The sequence below is a fragment of the Solanum tuberosum genome, unplaced genomic scaffold (assembly GCF_000226075.1).
Source record: "Solanum tuberosum cultivar DM 1-3 516 R44 unplaced genomic scaffold, SolTub_3.0 scf00120, whole genome shotgun sequence".
NCBI lineage: Eukaryota > Viridiplantae > Streptophyta > Magnoliopsida > Solanales > Solanaceae > Solanum > Solanum tuberosum.
This window is the reverse complement of record NW_006239047.1, coordinates 1,594,515-1,603,502: the sequence shown is the minus strand read 5'-3', so window position 1 is coordinate 1,603,502 and position 8,988 is coordinate 1,594,515. Positions and strand designations below refer to the sequence as shown.

The following is an 8,988-nucleotide window of genomic DNA, read 5'->3' as shown; positions in this document are numbered from 1 at the left end:
TCAGTCTAGCAGTCTTGGTTTCGCGACCTCCCTCTCGGGCAAGCCGAAAATACATGGGTGGTTTTGTATTTGTAAGTACAAACCCATTAAATTAAAACAGAACCACTAGGTGAAATCACCATTAAACTACAGCTAACCTTTCAGCAAGCAAGACCTAACAATAATATCAACACATATTTTCTAAATCACACCCCAAGAATGGGGGTTTTTAGCCACACATCAAGAAATAACAAAATACACCTAAAATGATAGTGAAATCAAAATGGGTATAAGAAATTAAACCTTGATTTAAGCAAAGGAAGAGGAATAGGGAAGACCCACTTCCAACTTGGGGAAGATGAACTCCTTTCTTCAAGTTCCCAAAACCCTCTCCAAACTTGTGAGTAAAATGTACTAAAAAAAATATTAAGAATCTGATATTGTCTAATAATACTAAGAGTTCTGATACTAAGCTATAACTCTCAACGAGTATTTATAGGTTTCAAAAATCTGTGTTGCGGCGGATCATTCGACGACATTAGTCAGAATCGCCGATCAACTTAGCGATTCGCCCTTTGGTGTAGTTCATCGCCATCTTGCACCATCCTTCGGCATCGTCGTGCTCTGGGTCATTGGGCGACATAGTACTGCTTCGCGGAACTCCTCGGCGATACGCCAAGTGGACTCGGTGATCCTCAATCCTTCCTTTTCTTGTTCTTTTAAGCCTTTTTGTCCCTTTTTGCGAAGTAGTGTCCATGCTTTCCTTCAAATTCCTGAAATTTCAAGGTTTTCATCAGATATTGAGATAAATTAAGCATTTGAGGACACAATTTCTATTAAAATATAGCCCTAAATGAGTCCAATTTGTGCACTCATCAGCCAGCCCCTAAACTTTAGAGACCCTGTTTTGGCACACTGTTGGTGCACCATGCCAGCCCTTGCTGGTGCATCCGTGGCGTGCCGCGCCACCTCTCCCCCAGTTCAATCCGATGAATTTTTCAGCATGTTTTCTAATCTTAATTCGACTAAAATCGATTCTTTTTCTCAATTTCTCTTAAGATTTAGTTACCCAATACTCGTACACGAGAATCTACTCAAAAACAACTCTAAAACTCTATACGAATATCTCAAGAACTCTTCAATCCCATCCTAATTCAAGAACGAAAGCAAACTTCAAGAACACTAATCAAGAACATCAAACCTTCAACTTTCTAGAACGAAATTACGCTGAAAATAACTTGATTGGCGTGTGGGTGAAAGAACCCAACACTATGAGAACGCACATACCTCTTGGGGATTAATCCCTTGGCAAAACGACCTTCGATTTCACAAGAATCTTGATGAACGTCTTTACTTTTCTCCTCTTTTCTCTTCTTGAACACTTTTCTAAAACCCTAGTGTGACTTAGAATTGTGTAAACTGAACCAAATCAGTTTAGCCCCCTAATTATTTACTAAAAATGAATTAAATTTGATAAGGTAAGGAAAAGACCAAAATACCCCTCATATTTAAGCGGGCATATCTTTCTCATACAAGCTCGAAAATGAGCAAACTCGGTGGCGTTTCAAAGAAGATTCTAAGACCTTTCATTTGATATCTTACGGGTTACCTAACTCATCATGTACAGAAAGTTATGGTTGTTTGCAGTTGACCCTAAGCTCATAACTTATATATAACTTGCAAAATTTCAGATTTTGCTATTTTCAATTTAGTTCTTTCTATTTTTAGCTCTTTCAAATACCGAGGTGTTACAATATCCCCTTTGGGAACATTCATCCTCGAATGAGATTACTCTAAGTAGACTAAGGGTGGAAACATCTTACACCAGTTCAAACACTCACTATGCAAAGTAAATCAACATTTCAACTTAATATAAATGCAGAGAAAAGGATTAGTACCTTAATTTGGAATTTCTCCGGAATCGAAGAGATGTGGGTATCTCTTCTTCATATCCTCCTCAGCTTCCCGAGTAGCTTCCTCAACAGACTGATTCCTCCACAAAACCTTGACTGATAATACCTCCTTGGTTCTCAACTTGCGAACCTGGAAATCTAGAATCTGAACAGGAATCTCCTCATAAGATAAGCTATCTTTAATACAAATATCTTCAATAGGTATTATAAGTGAAGGATCACCCATATACTTCTTCAACATGGAAATGTGAAATATCGAATAAACCGCTACTAATTATGACGGTAGCTCCAATTCAGAAGCTACATTGTCAATCCTTTTGGATATCCTGTAAGGACCAATATACCGAGGTGTTACAATAATACTTTGAAGCACATTGCTGTTTTCTCGATCTCATATACAATTTTGCAAATTCTAATTAATTAAATGTTAATTTCTAGTTAATTAAATCACCTATTATTTATTTCACTTTTGACAAAATAATTTCAAATCCTTTGAAATTATCCTTATATTTAAGCCAACAAGAAAAGGACTAACACTCCATTACTGAATTGTACGACATTTTGTCTGAGTTATACTTAAGTAAAAGGATGAACACTGCATATTATCATTGTACAACAAGCATGTCATATTGTACTGTATAGGTTTACTCATTTTTGGCCCTTTCTGGCCCAATTTGATTGGCTCTTCAACACGTGGAAGTACAAAACAAATTGCATCTGCATATACTCGAAAGGTCTCATTTGAAGCAACACTGAATCTGTATCTTTGTATCCTGCAACTTAGCCCCTCTCAAAATTGAAACTGGTAAGTCTTTTCATCTCCTTTCCGGTATCTGCTTCTTCTCTCTCGTGTTTATTCTTCTTCTTTCCCATTGAATTTCTGTTTTTCATTTTCTTATTTTTGGGGAATTCTTTCTCCATTCCTTCTCTGTCCGTTTCACTGATTTATAGGTAATGGACATTTGGTAAATGGGTAATGAACTTGGTTCAATCAGCAATGAAAATTGTGCAAAAAAAATACTTTCTTATGTTGGATGGGTTCTTTGGTGATGAAGTTTGTTTAAAATTTGTGCATGCATGTCAATGCTATGTTTGCCCTTTAATGTACTGAGGGTATTCGATAGTGTGCCTAATTCAACTTTTTTTTTTCCTTCTTTAATTGTGCATTTATAGATAAGTAGTAATTTCTATTCTATATTTTAGAAGTCATTCTTAATGGTCATACGGCTAAAATGATGATTAAAATTGAAGACCAGTAATGTAGAGTAGGAGAAGTGCACGAGAGAGAATAAGTTTGTGGATAGCATGTATACATGTTGACTTCTTTAATAAAAAACTGGGAGGTGGCCTCTATTTTGCAAATTATCCCTAAAATTCATCATATATATAGGAATTTTTTGTGAGGCACTCAACATTTTAAGTATTTCTCGAGTTGTAACTTCTGAAAAGGAAAAGGAACTTTTGATGTACAAAGTCCTATTATCGCGCTATTTCTCTCTTATTTCGGTTACTTCATCGTTATTGAGCTCACTAACTATTGTTCTTGAACCAGTAAGGTTCAGTTGCCTGAGGTAAATAAGACTTTGTTCAGCAGTAATTTTAAAAGGCTCCAAATACTGCCGCAACCATACTCAGAATGCAGTTCCACATTGCTTCGTTAGGGTAAACATTTGCGTGTTACTTTCTTTTTTAGTCTGCTAAAAACGAATGTCTCTTTCTAATTCACTAACTATTAAATTCTTCTACATGACATGTTTAAGACCACAAAGTTCATATGACTTTTGGTGTATTACACGCATATTTAGTTTAAAATCATAAAATTTGAAAGTCGTCCTTATTTTCTTGAACTCCGCCTCCAGACAAGACAAACTATGATACATAAATAAAAATGATGGATTAATGATTTTTGCCTTGTTTCACATACAGAGTTTCTTTATGTTCTTACTGAATTTGCTTTGTACCTGATACTGTTTTGCTTCTTTGTAGTGTTGGATATGTGCCTTTTACCTTCGCTTCAAGTAGTAGAAATCGTACTAAAAAGCAAGCACACCTAATATGACATTGAGAGGCTTCTGTTAAATGATTAGTTGGAGCTGAATGCCCTAGAGTCGTATCTTGTGTTCATATTATCGCGTTGGTTGCTAGAGATGCATTTCTGATTACAGCAAGTGAAAGCTCAATAAAATAAATTATGAACTTCTTGAACAACCTAATTTTGTGTTAATTAAGACCACTGATAGTTTATGAGAGGCAATGAAATGCGTCAAGCTCAGGATGGTCTTTAAGTATTCTGCCTTTTATGTATCTAATTATCTTCGTGTTTTTGTTGATGTCGCTAGCATGATTGGAAGGTCCTTTTTGAAATGTGTCAACCGATAGAAGAAATGTAACAATATCAAATGTCTCAGAAGCCATTGTTGACATCCCAGTTCCAAAAGATGTCAAATTATAATTATGTCCACCGACAATAGAAGATGCAGATGATCATTCCAAATCTAATATAGTGTATGAGGAGATCATTCAAAATGCATTCACATGAAATCCTAACTTCTCTATCATTCGGAAGAAAATCTACTAAACCAAAAAAGCCACCAAATGTTTTCCAGTAAAAGCTATTAGAAGACTCCGCACTACGTAACAAGGTTAGTGAAGCTTACACCCCATTGTTAGAACTTAAAATAGCACTTTTGAAGGAGTAGAACGATTTTTTTTCAAAATGAGAAATCTTCAAGTTTTTAAAATGTCTTGCCCATATATTTGTCCGATTAAATAGAATACTTACTTGATTTTAAAGTTGATTCAAATTTTTTGTTTTAGGGTGATAGAGGTCAAGAATGATGACACTCATAGTAAAAGTTTGATCTCAAAGTATATTTTCTAATTTGTTGGTGTGATTTAGTTCTTAAATTGAGAAGTTTAAAGGTTCATAGACCCTGACATGAGTGCTACAATAAAAAGTATATTTCCATGTTGTTGGTATTCTATGTTAATAGAAACTTCTCCCGCTGAGTTTACAGGTAGCTTCATGTTCCCTATCAATAAAAAGGACTCAATTGGATATGGTAGGTGATTTACATGATCTATAATGATATTTAGTGGAAATCAGTTTTCTCTTCTTTCACACATAAATGATTGTGTCTTGAGGGGACAAGCTAATTTCTTAAATCATTATTGCCGTGTAAATATTTGTCACCTGAATGATTCTAATTGAAATAAAGCAGCATTGTTGGTAAAATAAAACTTTAACACTGCAACAAAGAGTAGTACAAATAGTAGCCTAAAGTGTATAAACAAGATCATTTTTGGAGATATTTTTAATTCACTTGCAGCTCTTCCACGATGACATCTGTTAACAGGCGTGGAGTGGAGTGAGCAACAACTAATTGTCTTTGTAGTTTCATGTTGTTAGTGTTTTGTGGTGATAGAAACTTCTCCTCTCAAGTTTGGAGGTTAGCTTCATGTTCCCTATCGATGAAAAAGACTCAATCAATTATTCACGTGGATCAAAAATTTGTACCATATGCATTACCGATAATATGGACGAACAAGTGCATTGTTATAATTTTATAGGAACGAGATGTGTTAAACTTGATTCTTCTCAGAAAGTCACATGTATTTACTTGAAACACGTGTCTCGCCACCTTTTCCTTTGATGTTTAATCTCTCTCTCACTCAATATCCATCTTTTCAGAAGAAAAACTTATATGGAGCTTTGAATTTCTTCGGTATATGTTTGTTTCTGGTTACATGTCCATGCATTTTCAGATTTTCGTTATTCACTTCCTCCCTGATTTTCTATTATTTTATGCCCGTATTCTTCTTCAGACCTAGATTCCCAATCTCGAGATATTATCTCCCTTCATCTAAAATTTCTGAAGGAGTGGATTCTTTCGCATAATACTAAAAAAATTAGTAGTTTTACGGTTGAGTTTGTTCTTTAATCTCTTTTTGATTTTTTTTAAACTAAAAGCCTCTAACTACTGGATCAAGCGCACTGGTAATGGACTGACAGTAAGATTTTCCCCTCTATTTGTTAGTATAACTTATACATTCATTATACATAGTTTGTTTTTTATTTACCAATTAATTCCTTTTAAGCTTCCTATTTATTTTGCTTTCTTTTGATAAGATTCTCAGGTTGAGGTTTGATGCTATCTCTGTTATGATAGAAACGTGCAAATGCAATTCCATATATAAATAAGCTGGTGACCTTTTTTTTCAAAAGGTATCTTTATTCCTTCTGTGTTTCTCCTTCTTAATGTATTCCGTTAAATTTGATAAATTTTTCTTATGTTTTCTTGAGATACACGTCGTTTGAAGATTTCCACTTTTATGAAATTATTTTAATAATAGCTGGATAGAGGGCTCCGGGTTATACTAATATTAAGTTAGCTATTTTTATGAGTAGAATTTCACATTTGATTAATTGACTGAATATGTTTTCTATCATGTTAGATATACCAAAATACTTTGTCATGTAAGGCTCAACTATCCAAAGAAAGAGGGACATCAAAAGAAAAGGAAAAAAAAAGATCTGCTTGAATTTGAAGGTTAATGGGAACCACCAATATTTGTGCAATGATATGATTGTATATATCTTGAAATCAAATAGCTTAAGCAATAGGATGGAACATATCATACTTGATAGTACTTCCTCTTAGAATTGCTCAGACTGTTTCAAAACTTAGCTAAAGTTTTCTCAGTAGTGTTATAATAATTTTTGATACATTGAACTCACAAAGTGTAGTGGAACTTCATTATTAGTTTTAATATCTAAATCAAGGATATATTTAATTGATACTGAACAAAACATGTTGATTAAATATACGTTGAGCAACTTTATACGTCTACAGTAAACATAGAAAACTCTTTTGTGCTAAATAAACTATTTACTGAAGGTCGTTAGTTTGTACATATAGCTAATCCATTTTTCAAAGCAGATTTAATGTTCCTCTCAAATATGATTGATGTCATAAGGTGCATTTCTTTCCTGTACCACACCAAAAGTACCGCCCCCAAATTCTTCCTTTTTGAGCTCACTGTTTAATTTTTACGAGAATTAATGATGCTTTCACTTATCCTTGTAATACCTTTAATTTGATGATTGTTTCTGTTTGCATGTCACTTACATCTTTTCTTTACTTATGAGCTATGAAAGTTGGTCGTTTCACTTGAGTTATTAGTGTATATAAGATTTCATGACAGATTCTACAATAAAGCTAGCTCTTCCTGTCATAACATCCTATGTTGCGGTTGCTTTAACTCTGTTATGAATCAATTCCTGCTAAATTTTATTATTTACTTCTGTAAACTATATTTGTAGATGTTAACAGTTTCTTTATTTAATTTCTGCACACTTTTTATGTTTCATGAGTCGACATATTTTCTTTCTTTTTTCTCTTTTTCCTATGTATTCTATAAATAAATTTACTTGTTTGACAAATTGCAGACAACCTGATCCTCGTGGATCAATTGTAGTAAAATTATGAATGGAACTTTTGACACTATCAGTTGCGAGAATAAGTTCTGCTCCTTAAGAAATGAAGGAGACGTCCTGGATCTTATATCAGGACATATCTTTAGCAAGAATGTTAGTTCTGAATGTTTCCTCTTTAATTTAGGGTTGAATTAGCATCTGATAAAGTTAACTTTGATTTGGAATTTTAGTCCAGTCAGCTAAATGCACATTTGTAGGCAGGATACCTAAGTTAATTTTTATTGACTGCTACTCTTATACACTCTATTAAGGCATCTACCGCACGCCAATGAGTTCACTAATAAGGTATCCATCTGCTAATGGTCTAGCATCAGCTCAATTAGCTTTATATTTTTTGGTGTGTTAGTTTTTCATTATTTTCTACTGTCCTTCGGTGATCAAATGACTCTGCAAATCATTCAAAATTGACCATTTCTAGAAGTATAAAATATTGGAGCACGGGCCATTCCTTTCTAGTCTTGTAATATAAGGAGTCTCTTTTGTACATTTAATCTTTAGTTGTATATTCTATAGGTTTCAAGATTCTAAAAGTCACAGACAGATTATTTATTTAAATGTATAGTAACAGTTTAAAAAAATTACATTTTAAATAAAATTTAACTTATAACATGATCTCATCACTTCATCTCCAACCTATACATCCCATATCACATTTTTTAAAGTGAATAATTTTTTTTTTTAAAAAAAGATTTAATTAAATAGTATTAATCACGGAAAAATATTAAATATTATAAATGTTAATAAAAAACAAACATAGAAAACTCATTCGATCTAAAGAAGAAAGAATTTAAGTACATAATTTGACAAAAACAAATCATATTGAATGACATAAATTATAGAATCACAATAAGACATTATAGATCTAACAATATCATCATTTGCAGGGGATTTACTTTGATAAATATTGTTATTCTTCTTCTTAAACTTTCACTTTTATATTTGCAAATATATTCAAATGTTTTTCGGCTAGCCATCAAATAATATACCTATTCGCACTTTATGATGATAAGAAGAATGAAAATAATTCAACAAACAACACTACACATTTGAAGAAGAACAGATCCATAATTCAATAATTAAACATGCAAATATAAATGACTGAATAAAAAATAATAAAATTAAAAAGTATTAGATTAACTCCACTAAAATTAAATTAAAAGAATAGCATACAATTGCAAATAAAATTAAACATATTTTTGTTCATTCTCTAATATTTTATCACCCACAAGTCTATTATTAAAGAGCTATAAGAAAGTGGGGTAACATGCTTGAACTATGATAGTAAATTATATTACACATTTATCAATATTATTTTATTAATGATTCCATTAAAATTACGATTTATAAATGCATATATTTAAAACTCCAATAAATGTGAAGATATGACTAATAATTCAATATTAAAAAACATGTTAGTATAAATGATTGAATTAAAAATTAAAAGAAAATGATAACATAAAAAGATATCAAAATAACTTCACTAGAATTATATAAAAGAATAACACAATCCTAAATAAAATATTAATCACATTAAAAATCATCAAAGATTATGAATGTAAATTAAAAAAACATAGAAAACTCATTCGACTTAAATAAGTA

At 32.4% G+C, this 8,988-nt stretch overlaps 2 long non-coding RNA genes across 2 annotated transcripts; both read left to right on the top strand.

Moving 5' to 3' along the window:
- Positions 1–2,483: 2,483 nt before the first annotated feature.
- Positions 2,484–4,534, top strand: LOC107061200 (uncharacterized). Its single transcript, XR_001473849.1, has 2 exons — positions 2,484–2,697; positions 4,232–4,534. It is a non-coding gene; the product is annotated as an uncharacterized lncRNA (long non-coding RNA).
- Positions 4,535–5,854: 1,320 nt separating this feature from the next.
- On the top strand, positions 5,855–6,697 carry LOC107061199 (uncharacterized). Its single transcript, XR_001473848.1, has 2 exons — positions 5,855–6,117; positions 6,348–6,697. It is a non-coding gene; the product is annotated as an uncharacterized lncRNA (long non-coding RNA).
- The last annotated feature ends 2,291 nt before the right edge of the window (positions 6,698–8,988 follow it).